At 36.9% G+C, this 14,894-nt stretch overlaps 1 protein-coding gene and 2 pseudogenes across 3 annotated transcripts in view; all 3 read left to right on the plus strand.

Annotated features, from left to right (window-relative positions):
- LOC148001969 (uncharacterized) overlaps nucleotides 1-14,894 on the plus strand; it is a 955,959-nt gene that overhangs the window by 187,173 nt on the left and 753,892 nt on the right. The gene's annotated exons all lie outside the window — the stretch shown is intronic.
- LOC148001972 (thioredoxin-like protein 4A pseudogene) lies at nucleotides 1,921-2,221 on the plus strand (annotated as a pseudogene).
- Nucleotides 2,299-2,957, plus strand: LOC148001973 (N-alpha-acetyltransferase 11-like; annotated as a pseudogene).

Genomic DNA, 14,894 nt, shown 5'->3' on the forward strand with positions numbered 1-14,894 from the left:
TCGTAGGCAAATGGTTGGAACTGGAAAATATCATCCTGAGTGAGCTAACCCAATCACAGAAAGACATACATGGTATGCACTCATTGATAAGTGGCTATTAGCCCAAATGCTTGAATTACCCTAGATCCCTAGAACAAACGAAACTCAAGAAGGATGATCAAAATGTGAATGCTTCACTCCTTCTTTAAATGAGGAAAAAGAATACCCTTGGCAGGGAAGGGAGAGGCAAAGATTAAAACAGAGACTGAAGGAACACCCATTCAGAACCTGCCCCACATGTGGCCCATACATATACAGCCACCCAATTAGACAAGATGGATGAAGCAAAGAAGTGCAGACCGACAGGAGCCGGATGTAGATCGCTCCTGAGAGACACAGCCAGAATACAGCAAATACAGAGGCGAATGCCAGCAGCAAACCACTGAACTGAGAATAGGTCCCCTATTGAAGGAATCAGAGAAAGAACTGGAAGAGCTTGAAGGGGCTCGAGACCCCAAAAGTACAACAATGCCAAGCAACCAGAGCTTCCAGGGACTAAGCCACTACCTAAAGACTATACATGGACTGACCCTGGACTCTGACCCCATAGGTAGCAATGAATATCCTAGTAAGAGCACCAGTGGAAGGGGAAGCCCTGGGTCCTGCTAAGACTGACCCCCCAGTGAACTAGTCTATGGGGGGAGGGCGGCAATGGGGGGAGGGTTGGGAGGGGAACACCCATAAGGAAGGGGAGGGGGGAGGGGGATGTTTGCCCGGAAACCAGGAAAGGGAATAACACTTGAAATGTATATAAGAAATACTCAAGTTAATAAAAAAAAAAAAGAAACTTAAAAAAAAAAAAAAAAGAAAGAAAGAAATACCACCAAATGGTCTGTTCCATGGAACTGTGAAATTGAAAAAAATTAGAGTCATGATAAATAGTAAAATTCTTAAGGTTATTATGCATAAAAATAACTTATGTCTGTGGCCATCAATTATGGTATAGGTATATTTGGCAGTCTCTACATGATTCTACCACTAAATGACCTAATTTTTGTACTGCCGTGCTGTCATGTGACACTTTACCATCCCTAAATATAATATTTCTCATATTTGATAAGAGAGAAACCATAAGCATTAAATAACAATCTTTTGAGATTTGACCAGAGGAATAGAAAACATTCAGAGAACAAAAGGTGATTTTCTCTTTTGTCAGAGTCTATGACAAATGCTTTTCCTTGTAAAGACCAAAGTCACAGAGCCTAGAATGCTCATAAAACTTGTGTTTGTGTTATTTGAGTCAACTTTGTGATGACACTAAGAATTTGGATAGAAGAATGAAAAGAGCTCAAATTTGGAGTATGGATGAACTTTTCATGTGGAAAAAATTTGAATTTTGATGTATGATTGATTAGAGAAGAAGGCACATGCTACACAATCCCTGTGATTCCATCAACTACACTCAATATAATATCAATATGCCATGAGCACATCTTCTAATGAAAGATTAGAATGTAAATTTGAAATTTTCCTGAACTCTGAAAATTATACCTGACTCTGATGGTGTAATGATACCAGTCCTTTTTAGTTGACTATAAAAATCAGTGATATTCTGCTACAGAGACATTCAAATAATTGGGTATTGCATGAGTAACTTTTCTCATTCAACTAAATACTAATTTTTAAGAAAATGTGCGAGTACATAAAGTATTTTTCAAATTTAATTATACTACACAATATTATTGGGAAGAGATAGATCTGTGTACTTTTAAGATACAGATAAAATCAGATCATTTTGGGAAGAAGAATGTCTAGGATAAATAAGATCTTGTCTTGTCCACATTCTTCTAGGACAATGCACCTCTGTCCTGCCCCATGGATCTTGTGGAGTCTTGAACATCACAGATCAAAACTTAAAGCACACTGGTGCTGGGTGGAGGGTCCGTTGGTCCGGCCCTGTGGGCTCACACGAGGTTAGAGGTAGCTCGCCAGGTCATGCTTCGCAAACACGTTCAAGATGTTGTACATGCTTCCGCATTTAAACAATGGCTGGCAGGTAGACCAGCCAATCCTTTCAGACGAGGACTGCGTGGTCGTCATTTACTTCGGACACGACTAGGACTCCACTTGTGTGAAGATAGACAAAGTTCTGTACAGCATCGCCGAAACGAAATGGAAGATAGTGAGAAATCTTCCTCATCTTGTATGAGTTCCGTTTGGATAAAACAGGTGTCTTAAAGCAAATGGTGCTGGTGTCTCTTGTGCTCTGTGGCATCCTCTCTGATTCTCCCGAGTCTGATAGGCTTTTCTGCCGCCAATATGAACAAGTGCTGGGCTCGGCCATATGACCTGATAAACATACAACACTGCAACCTCCTCTGCCTGCCCGAGAACAACCAGATGAAATACTACTATCATGGCCTCTCGTGGCCCAGCTCTCCTACATTGCTGAGGATGAGGTTGGGAAGATTGTGGGTTATGTTCTGGCCAAAATGGAAGAGGATCCTGATAACGTCCCTCATGGACACATCACCCCACTGGCTGTGAAGCGCTGCCACCTAAGCTTTGGCCTGGCCAAGAAGCTAATGGACCAGGCCTCCCAGGCCATGATAGAGAACTTCAGTGCAAAGTATGTCTCCCTGCATGCCAGGAAGAGCAACTGAGCAGCCTTGCACCTCTGTTCCAACACCCTGAACTTGCAGGTTAGTGAGGTGGAGCCCAAGTACTATGCAGATGGCGAAGATGCGTATGCTCTGAAGCGAGATCTCTCACAGATGGCAGATGAGCTGAGAAGGCAACTGGAGCTGAAGAAAGGCAGGTATGTGGTTTTTGGTTCCAAGGAGAATCAGGGTAGCATACTTCCTGGTTCCGAAGAGGCCTATCAGCAGGAGAACCTGGTTGGAGATGACAGTGGCAGTGATGGCAAAGATAGCACTGATGTCCTTGACAGCTTGCAGACCTTGGGGGCCGCCTCTTAGGACGTGCTTGAGCACTACAGGTCCTCCTATTTTAGTCATATTGTTCTTGGGAACCTTGTTCTGCAGTCTAGTGACCTAAATGGCTCTCCTTTCGATGCTTAGCAACCTTTTGCATAACCTGTGTAATCATGGAGGCACACCTGGACACAGATCCTGTTGTGTCGGAGTCAAGGAGGCCTGAGGACTGCCATGCAGCGCCTTTCTTGGCTTCTTCATGCTGCCATCAGATTCTGTTCAGTGCTGTACTGGTTCTGTATATCCTGCAGGTTTCCAAACCCTAGAATGCTAAACAGGAGGTGGGGACAACTTGAGAATACCCCAGCATCCTGCCTTTGCCATTGTTTATCTGTCTTTTACTTGGAGTAGAACCGTCAAGCTAGTCCCCGTGCCCTCTCCCTTGTGGGGAGTTACCCGCTCTTGCTTTCTGGGGAACTGCCTGGCCTTGCCCTCCCTCCTTTTGAAGAAGAATGCTCTCTTTCCTGGTGGGAGACGATGATAGGTTCTGGACAAATATGGGAGCAGAATTTGTAGATCTTAAGGAAATGACAAGCAGAAATTAAACTGCAATCTCTAACCTGAACAAATAAAGATATAAGGAGAACAGAAAAACCCAAACAAACAACAAAACAAAAAACAAAAACAAAACAAAAAAACCATAAAGTACCTACCTACATGTGGAAATGGATATAATGAAAAGTATAGAAAATGTAGGATCATCATAGAAGGGGGAAAGTTGAGTTGGCATCCTGTATACAATCAGACTAAAATTGACTCTATTTTTGCAAACATTTTGGGATGATGAAAGCATTTGGTGAAAGGAGTTACTAGATAGATACACACTCTTCAATGGTCACCAATAGCCATAGCCTGATTATTGTTTTCTAATTGGAGAATATTAGAATGAATATACTCATTCACTGGGAAATGAATTACACTCCATTAATTTGACCCACAATTTCTGAAGTTATCATCTTGTGATCACAGGTCTGAACTCTAGGTCTTACCGAAAGGTGGCAACAACATGTCCCATCGGCCAGTATAGGTAAATGGACTTGGGAGCAGCAGTGTTGTCAGACCTGAATGCATCCACTTCATAACTAATCCACAGGTAAGCCAATGGAATGACGTTTTATCTTAAATTTCTTATTTCTATAAAGAGAATCAAATATCTGTTAGTTTAATTTGCATTGTAGTTGGTGTTGTGGTAAAACCACGTTCTTCCTGCCCCAGAGCAAAAAAGGACACATCCATTGCTAAGTCTAAGCACCGCAGCACTTACAGAAAGCCACCTGTATCAATATTTCTTACCTGAATTTAGTTAAGGAGTAACTATTTTGCTTTGATTTTTCCCATAATACACAAAGGAAATTATTTCAAGATTTTTTATTTTAATTAATTACATGGAAAAATCTTTCCAGAATATAAACAAAAATATTGTTTGACTTAGTAAAATTTTCTGTTGTCTATCTCCCTGTACTAAAATATTCAATAACCTCATTCCAGTAGCTCCTGTAGAAAACCCGCAAACTATATATCACACAAGTAACCAAAAAGGCGATCCTTTTTTCCTTTAGTTTAGCCAAATAATTAGAATAATGTCTTCCTATCAAGCATTCTGGTATTATTAGAAGTGTTTTTAAGAAACAATAATGTTTGAAGCATATTTTCTCCTTTTGTCATTCTTTTTTGAGTAATTTGCTCTTCGAGAATTCTACATTAAAATACAACGCATTTGATGATTGTTTTTGTCACTTTCTCCTTCCATTCTATCTCCTGACAGATCTCCCCACACTCATGATTTTTTTTGTATTTTTTTAATGATGGATGTTTCATTTGCTGTGTAAGCCTAGGTATTGAACTTTCCTTCAGATACTCGTGAGCTAATATGTGGCTAGAAAACTGAAGATAATGACTCCCTCTCGAATTCAGGGGACAGAATATCACAAGAATAAATCATGGTTCAAAAATCCTGTATATAAACCTTTAATATTCAAAACATGGGAAGACTAATTGCACTACAAAGAAAGATTCCTCATATAATCTAATGTAACATACTATAGTTAAAATACAAGCCATCATGCAACATGTACTTCAAGATATACATACACACATGTCTCAATAATGAGATGTTTATATTTACATTTTATATTCACCATTTAAACATATATATATACATATATATATATATATATATATATATATACACACACACATATGTATATCTCAAAATTCCCAAGAAATGCTTGAACCTGAAACCTCTAATTCCAATGTCTGATAAGAGATAATCTTCCTTAAAAATGGAAATAACGATAATCACTTCTTATAAACTTGATAAACTTCTTTCCATAATGTGAAGGAGAATCTAAACATAGTTTTAATTACAATTGCAACATGACAGAAGGGACTGTATGTACTGCCTTTAAGAAACCAACCATTTCTGTTTCCTTTATTCTCAACACAAAGTTAAGTTTACTTCCTTCCATCAACTACACTTATATGGCAAATGATCAGTTTATTTCTTTTTACATTTCTGATGAGTTGATTACTATCTTTTAAAATAAAATGTGAAGATTTCCCACTGTGGAAAGAAACGGAGCTCTGTACCAAAAAAACAAGAAAGATGGACAGATTGACAGATACCCAGTCCATTCTTTTATTTTCAGCCTGCCTCAGACACTAATTACCATTTTCTGTGAAGGAGCTTACATGACTGATCAGGGTTGCCAGAAAAACGTGCCCAGTTGGTGTATTTATAATGTATAGAAGAACTCTCACCTGAATATTTTATTTTTCTCACAATCTGTGAAATGGATCTTCTGGAAAATGATTCACTGATGATCAGAAAATTTAACCCCTGCCCCCGCCCAAAACGGAATAGACTATTTTATTGATGTCTGTCTGATAAATTTATGTACTTATGAGAACACCACTTAAGATATTTACTTGATATTATCAATACCAGCATCACATATTCTAGAAGGCTGTGATCATAAGTAGTGGAGATTATATATGATGTCATCCCAGAAAATATCTCTATGGTCATAAATTCTAATATAACCAAGTACACAGTTTCATTCAATCACAACAGTTTTCTCTAGTGTCTGCAGAATCACCAAGCAAGACTTAGTGCCAGCAGTTTCCCTTGATAGTGGAGAGATAGAAGCTGCTTCCTGTCTCTTCATGCTAATCTGGAAGCTATGAGGTCAGGAGACTTACATATGTAGCCCCTTACGACCAAAAAACTTGCTTCTCTAATCTATTTGTAAACAGCAAGCAAGAAGGCTCCTGCTTATCAGGAGTTTAATATTTTATTTAGAGAAATGTGTCACTATATAGTTCACAGGGCTCTCATTACCAGTTGTAATACTCCTAAGTTAGTTTTTAAAAAATGCTAGAAATGTGGGCACATGCCTGCATAACTGTCTCCTTGGTAGCTTGTCACTAATCTTTCACCAGATTCAAACAGCAGAGTAGTACTTTAATTAATTAATTTTTTAAATGTGCCCAAAGAATGTGTCAAAACAAATTGAGAAATATATAGGAGTAGTCCAGTAAGCGTCAACCCTACTCAAAGAAGTATATGCCATTAAGGAAACTTGAAAGTAAGAGAAATCTCCCCTAGGATTGTCAATTAGATTGCCTATCTAATACCAAATACACATTCCGGAAAAAAATAAATACAAGGAATATTATACTGACTGAGTAGGTTATATTTAAGTACTTAGAAACTGTACATATATATGTATCAATGCATAGCTATTATATATGTATATCTTATGTTAGCTTACATATAAAATAATGTGTAAGAATGAGTAACAAAAAATAAAACCAGAAAGCCATGATTTCAAAAGAGAACAAGGAGGGGTATATGGAAGGATGTGGAAGGACATGGAAGAGGAAAAAGAAGGAGAATGTAAAGTAATTATAATCTCAAAAATAAAGGAAGTTATAAACAGTTTTGTACCCTTAGGCCTTTCCACTGAGTAGCCTTTTATACTAAGGAAAGCATAATGCGTATACTTACAGTTTACTGGATACCACCAAAATGTCATCAAACAAGGTCAGATATCATTTCTTTCTTTTCCACCCTCTTTGGATAACCGCAGCACCCTGGTAAACCACGGTTAGATTTTCTTGTCCTACATCTTCCTCCTTAGTCGTGTCCATATTAAAAAAAAAACATTTCTCCTGATGCAGAGCTCCACCTCGAGAACAAGTGTTCAGTGGATAAGTTAAAAACCAATGTTCATACTGGATTTCAAAGGGTGAACGGTGTTAAAATGCAGACTCAGTTTTCCAAGCATGATTCTGCTGAGCTATAGACAGCTTTAAAATGTAACAGAAACTATGTCATGGATGAAGGGAACTACTGGGAACGTATTGAAGAAGTAGGATCTTTTCAGAAGTGGGACCCTTTTCAGAAGTGTCATGGGAATAGTTTGAAAAAGTGTAGTTGGTAGAATATAGAGCAATGGTTCTCAAACTCTAAATGCTACAGCACTTGAATGCAGTTCCTAAACTTGTAGCGATACCCTTCAATAAAATTATTGCATGGCTACTTTATAACTGAATTTTTTGAAACTTTGATAAATCCTAATGTAGATATACATTATGTCACATATCAGATATGATACTCTGAGAAAATGCTATAACTAAACCTTTGTGAGCTAACATTGTAGATGTGCTGTAAATAATCAGGTTATCTTGATTTAAATCAGTTAGATCTCTGGGAGAGTCTCAGAATTGCCAGGCTTGGTCCAGCTCAAGATACAAGAAAGAAAGATTCCTGATAGTTGCAAACAAAACAACAACAAGAACAACAAAAGGAAAAATGAAAAAAATACAAGAATTCATCAAAAAAATTTGTGAAATTTGTCTTGTCTAGCAAAGGTAGACATTTCCCCTGACTGTGGCAAAAGGGACATACGACTCTCCATTGACTTGTTCATATTAGGATATCAATTTCCATTCTGACCTTCTTTATTCTTGAAGGAGGTAATCATACTTGGTATAAATTTAAAATCCCACATCTAGGTTACAGACATTTTCCAACATCCTCATTCCCTTCTTCATTATACTAATTCCTAACATGTGCTAGAATCCCCTTCCTCTCTTTGTGAGTCCTTTTCTGTGACTCTCTTCTGATAGTCTTCCTTGTCTTTTTCCAGACTTGGTCAAGCCTGTTTCTGTTTTCTATATTCTGAAATTTTCCATCTGCCTCTGAACATTTTTCTTTCTTATCCATAATAAAATTGTTCCCTATAATAAGGGAGTGGCTTCTGTTTTGGTGGTTTCTTTATCGTGCCCTGCTCTTTCAGTTTGGATATTTAAAATATATACTTACTCAAGTGACTATAATTCATCCCACTATATATGTTACATATTTCAAAGAATATGTACAGAAATGTCATAGCTTTCACTTAGAAAGGACTTAAGACTCACTTGAATCAAAAGGAGAACAGACAATAGTTGCCATCACACACATCAAGCAATATTATAAAGATATGTTTAAAAAAAGAGTAGTACCTCAGCTTCATGAACAAAATTTTAATTTAATGACCATGTCATGAAAGTTGTGCATGTCTCCTCTGAGTCAGTGTTAAATTCTGAGCATTAGATTACAAACGGCACAATGTGTGTTGGAAACAATAACAATTTCTTAAAAACCAGAGAATTCTTAGATTGTGGGTTAGATTTACCAGTTTCTTAAAATAAAAATCTACAGTCATGGGGGGTAAAGTAATTGGATTGAGCATAAAATTATCCTCACTTCTAACTTGTACAGTTTTTAAAGCTTTACAAAAATTATTCTCCTGTGTAGCACAAAATATACCCCTCTCCATGTGATAACTGTGTTTCTGTAGAAGATTGGTACTGAATATTTCTACAATGATTACCCTATCAAGAAACCACTGCTGAGTTGAGTTATTTCATATGATTTTGAATAATCAAGACAGAACACTTCATGATACCATAAGTCTATCCTGAGAATCAAATTATATAAATATATACCTTTTTAGTAGAGCCTGCGATGAAGAACTTAAAAAAAATGTGAAATTTACATTTGCCTTCCTGCCTCTAGACGCCAAACTGGTGACTACAGTGGCTAGAAAACAACTGAAGTCTCAGGATTCTGTAGTTGTCAGGCTGAAGGACCATTGTGATGTCAATATTCTAAGGCACATGTCATCTGGCAAAGTGACACGTGCATTTCATTTACTCTCCCTGTGGCTTTAAAACATAATTTTTGTACACAGGTGGAACCACAAGTGTTGTAATGAATAACATTTTCACAGCTATAAATATACATATAGATGTAGATATACCTATATGATATAGATGAGATAGAAGACACATACATGGATAGATGGATAGATAGATAGAGAGAGTGAGAAAGAGAGATAGAGAGAGAGAGATAGAGAGATAGAGAGATAGAGAGATAGAGAGATAGATTGATAGAGAGATAGAGAGGGATGGATGGATGGACAGATAGATGGACAGATGGTTAGACAGACGTGTATAGGAAGATATTGATTTAAAATATTGTGAAATGCATATGAATCTTCAAAAATTGTCAATTCTTATTTTTTTCAACCTAAGGTTCCTTATGAAAAAGGTAGCATGGAGACTTCTTTAACACTGAAAACCTTAGAACTGAACAGACACAAAATCACAAGGAACTTTAAATTGTAATGTGCTTTCCTGACATAGAATCAGAAACCTTCACACACTTCTGTGAAGTTAGAAAGCTTTGAAGGATACAGAGGAGGACACACAACTATCAATATATAGTAAATTTTATAGAGTAAAGTCTAAATTAATCTAATTAATTTGTAAATTAAAATTATTAACCTAATAAATTAATTAAATTACTATTACTAAATAACTCAAAGTATTTGAACTTATACCCAATTTGTTTGGTCTTAGTCAGTGAAGTTTTTTTAAAACAAAACAAAGTAAAAAAAAAAAAAAAAAAAAAAAAAAAAAAAAAAAAAAAAAAAAAAAAAAAAAAAAAAACAGAAGAAATACAAGACCAGCATTCACTTTTGAAGTTCTCAGGAAACTTGATTTTCCTCGTTTGTGTTCAAAGATTAACATCCATAGGTTATCTTCTCTAGGCATTTTTCTTCCTGTCCAAAGGGCTTAGATTTGGTTCCTATTGTTTACTTTTGGTGGCTTACACATCTTATAACCCTATCTTCAACTCACCCTGCATCCTCTTTTGGTCTTCATAGAGAGCTCCATGTATGCCATACTTTTATATAAAAATTAAAATAATTTATAAAAATATTAGCACTCCCTTATTCATAGAATATGGTAACACATTTAAAAAGTAATTTAAATGAATTATAATTTTGTACTTTTGTAATTAACTGAAGCTCTACTTAATAAAATACTATAAAGTTTCATAAATTCAGTAATCCTGCCATAACTAGCACATCAGGCATATAGAAAGACATTCTGGAGTATGGTGTTGATCATGATTATATCAAGAGAAAAAACAGTTAAGTGATGATATAGTCCGCTTATATTAATCTGATTTTGTATGAGAAGTTCAATGGAATATGTCTTCCATGATATGCTGCTTCTGGTTAAATGTAAGAACCTATGTTTAATTCTATATTTTCTTTTCTATCAAGCTTCACATTACCTATTAGAGATCAATCCCTTTCAAAACAACATTATATAAAGTCCAGATTTAACGTAATTTTTCAGTAAGTAGGAAAATCTCTGCCTTGCAAAGATAAATCATATTTTCCCATATAGAAATTATCTCCATGTTTTAAAAGTCTAATTGTGTCTATTCTATACATTCAGTGAAGCTTGGTTATCATTTGCTTAACAGCTAATATTCACGTGTAGGTGATATAGGACATATTTGTCTTTCTGGGTCAAGGATACCTCACTTGGGATGTTATTTGCCTGCAAATTACATGATGCCATTTTCTTTAACAACTGTGTAATATTGGAATATGTAAACTATCAAATTTTATTCATCCATTCTTCTTTAGAGAGGCATCTAGCTTATTTCCATCTTCTGGTTATTGGGAATAGAGCAGCATTAAATATGGTAGAGAAAGTCTCTCTCTGATATGATGAAATATGCTTTGGGTTTATGTTGAAGAGTGGTATAGCTAGACCTTGAGATAAATTGATTTCCAACTTTCTGAGGAACCTCCATACTGATTTTCATAGAGGATAAAAAGTTTGCATATTTTTATTAAAAACCAATTTTTTTATTTTTATTTACTTTGTACATTTGTCCTCTATAGAATGTATTGTTGGTTAAAAATCTTTTCCCATTCTGTAGGTTCTTGATTTGCCTAATGACAGTGTCTTTTGTCATGTATATCTTCTTGGTTTAAGGAGGTCCCATTTTTATTAAATTTTGGTGTTAGCACTTTCACTAATAGAGTCTTGTTCAGAAAGCTTTCTCTTCTGTCAGTGAGTTCAAGGTTATTCATTACATACTCTCCTATCATATTGAGTATATCTGGCTTATTGTAGTTTTGTTGTATTTGTAGTTGAGTTTTGTACAGGGTGATAAGTATAAACCTATTTTAATTCTCCTGCATGCAGACATTTGATGAAATCTACCATAGGTATGTAAATTTGTGTCTGGCTTATCAGGCCAATTCTTTTTATCACTGTGTCTGTTTTGTGACAATACCATACTTTTATTATATCACAGTGTTTTAGATATCCAGTTCTCTCTCTCTCTGCCTCTCTCTGTCTCTGTCTCTCTGTCTCACTGTCTCTCTCTCTCTCTCTCTCTCTCTCTCTCTCTCTCTCTCTCTCTCTCTTTCTCTCTCTCTCCCTGTGTATGTGTGTGTGTGTGTGTGTGTGTGTGTGTGTGTGTGTGTGTGTTTACTTCCATTTGAAGTTGAGATTAGTCTATTCAAGATCTGTCAACTGTACTGGAATTTTGATGTTGATCACACTGAATCTAATAAATACTTTTGGTAGAATGACCATTTCTTTTTTTTTTCTTGGACACTCTCTTTATCTACACTTCAAATATAATCCCCTTTCCTGGTTTCTCCTCCCCCCCAAAAAAAAACCCTATTCCATCCCCACACCCCTGCCTCCATTAGGGTGCTCCCGCAACCTACCTACCCACGCCCTCCAACCTCCCCAAACTGGCATTCTACTATAATGAAGCATCAAGCCTTCATTGGAGCAAGGACCTCTCCTCCTATTACTGCCCAACAAGGCTGTCCTCTGTTACATATGCGACTGGAGACATGGGTCACCCCATGTGTATTCTTTAGTTGGTGGTTTAGTCCCTGGGAGTTTTGGGGTGTCTAGTAGGTTGATCCTATTCTTCATATTAGGTTGCAAATCCCCTCACATACCTAAGTCCTTTCTCTAACTCCTCCAAAGGGGACCCCATTCTCAGTCCAGTGTTTGGCTGCAAGGATTTGCCTCTGAATTTCTCAGGCTCTGACAGAGCCTATCTGGAGACAGCTTCTGTCAACATGCAACACTTGGCATTTCCAATAGTGATTAGGTTTTGATGACTGCATGTAGGATGGATCACCATGTGTGGCAGGCTCTGGATGGCCTTCCCTACAGTCTCTGCTCCACACTTTGTGTCTGTATTTTCTTCTGTGATTATTTTCCCCCTTCTAAGAAGAACTGAAATATCCACACTTTTGTCTTTCTTCTTGAGCTTCATGTGGTCTGTAAATTGTATCTTGGGTATGCCAAGTTTTAAGATTAATATCCACTTCTCAGTGAGTACATATCGTGTGTGTTCTTTTCTGATTGGGTTACCTCATTCAGGATGATATTTTTTACTTCCATTTATTTTCCTAAAACTTTCATGAAGTCATTGTTTTCAATAGCTGAGTAATTATCCATTGTCCAAATATACCACAGTTTCTGTATCCATTCCTCTGTTGAATGACATGTAGGATTTTTCCCAGCTTCTGGATATTATAAAGAAGGCTGATATGAACATAGTGGAGCATGTTTCCTTGTTATATGTTGGAGCATCTTTTGGGTATATGCCAAGGAGTTGTATAGCTGGGTCCTCAAATAAAACTGTATCTAATTTTCTAAGGAAATGACAGACTAATTTCAAGATCATTTCTTAAGACTGTTCTAAAAGCAAGAGTCGACAAATGGGACCTCGTAAAATTGCAAAGCTTCTGTAAGGCAATGGACACTGTCCTTAAGACAAAATGTCCATCAACAGATTGGGAGAAGATATTTACCAATCCTACATCTGATAGAAGACTAATGTCCAATACATACAAATAACTCAAGAAGTTAGACTCCAGAAAATCAAATAACCCTATAAAAATGGGATACAGAGCTAAAAAAAATAATTCTCAGCTGAGGAATTTTGAATAGCAAAGAATTACCTAACGAAGTGGTCAACATCCTGAGTTATCAGGGAAATGCAAATCAAAACAATCCTGAGATTCCACCTAACACTAGTTAGAATGGCTAAGATAAAAATTTCAGTTAAAGTCAGATGCTGGCGAGGATGAGAGATAGTAGAATACTCTTTCATTGTTTGTGGGATTGTAAAATGGTACATCCACTGTGGAAATCAGTTTGGGGGTTCCTTAGAAAAGCTCTGGTGGACAGGGGTATGTAAGCATTTTTTTGGAGACAGAGTAGGAGGAATTGGATGAGGAACCATTGGAGAGTGGACCAGGAGGTGGATAATGACTGGACTGTATATAAAACAAGCCTAAATCAACAAAAGCAATAATAATAAAAAAAAATGAGGAGGAGGAAGAAGAATTGGCAGAGGAAGAAGAGGAAGAAGAGTAGAAGGAGGAGAAAAATAGAAAATCTTCATGGAAAGGGAGTGGTAACCCCACCCAGTTCATCTTCCAACTTTTGAAAAAGAATTTTTAAAAACTTTAAAATAGCTGTATTGCTACATGCATTTTATACCAGCCCTTGAGGTGAGGTGGTAGCAGAGTGATTTTAAAGCCAGCCTTGTCTACAGAGCCAACTCAAGTATAGCCAAGATTAAACATTGAACGAAACCATCAAAAGCAAAAGGCTGGTCAAACTGTACTTGAACAATAATCCATGTCCCAATACTGGAAACCAACACATCTTAACAACATTGGGTATGTGCTTATAACTTTAGAGATAAATATGCAAGAGTAGGGTTATGGAATCTCCCTCTGTGAGTTAAACAAGTAAATAACCCCTAGGTTATGGCAGAGGTAACCCTGAACGAAGATCCATAGAGGTCATTGTATTAAGCTGCGTGGATGAAGCCTAGATTGCCTTGGAGACTCTAAGATGTTGATAATGTCAATGTAGTCTTGTATGCTTGCCAAAGCATGCTGCTAACGGGGAATAAACACAGCTCAAAAGAAAGATGAGTTTTGTAGTCAATAAATTTGAAAAGAGGTGGAGATCCAAAGAATGCTTTGAAATTAAACATGGAGATTCAGAATTTAGAGTTTGTCTAGCTGGGATTTAGTCTTACTTTCATCTAGTATTTCCATATTATGTCCCCTTTTCTCACTTTTGGAATGGTAATTTATATTTTGTGTCACTGTGTGTTGAAAGTAAGTGATCCACATTTTCATGTTGATTTTATAGAGGATTACAGTAAGGAGATTGCATGAGTCTCAGAAGAGACTTGGAACTTTCAAACAGTGCAGACACTATGATAGACCCTTGAAGTTGGACTATGGGGGACACAGAATAAAATGTGTGAGTGTGAATGAAGGGTCCTTGTAGGCTACTCTGGAGTGTCAATATGAGGAAGTCTGGTTTTGCTAGAGCAAGTGTGGCTCTCTCTTTTGCAAGAAGTGTTTTATTCTGGCAGAGAGGGGTGAGGAGCTTTGAAGTTTAAGAAGCACAAGCCATGCCAAATGTCACTTTTATGTTTTGCTGCCTTGGGATCTGGATATAGAATTCTAAGCTATCTCTCCAGCCAGCTCACTACCAAGTTTT

The sequence above is a fragment of the Rattus norvegicus genome, chromosome 12 (genome assembly GCF_021556685.1).
Source record: "Rattus norvegicus strain SHRSP/BbbUtx chromosome 12, alternate assembly SHRSP_T2T, whole genome shotgun sequence".
NCBI lineage: Eukaryota > Metazoa > Chordata > Mammalia > Rodentia > Muridae > Rattus > Rattus norvegicus.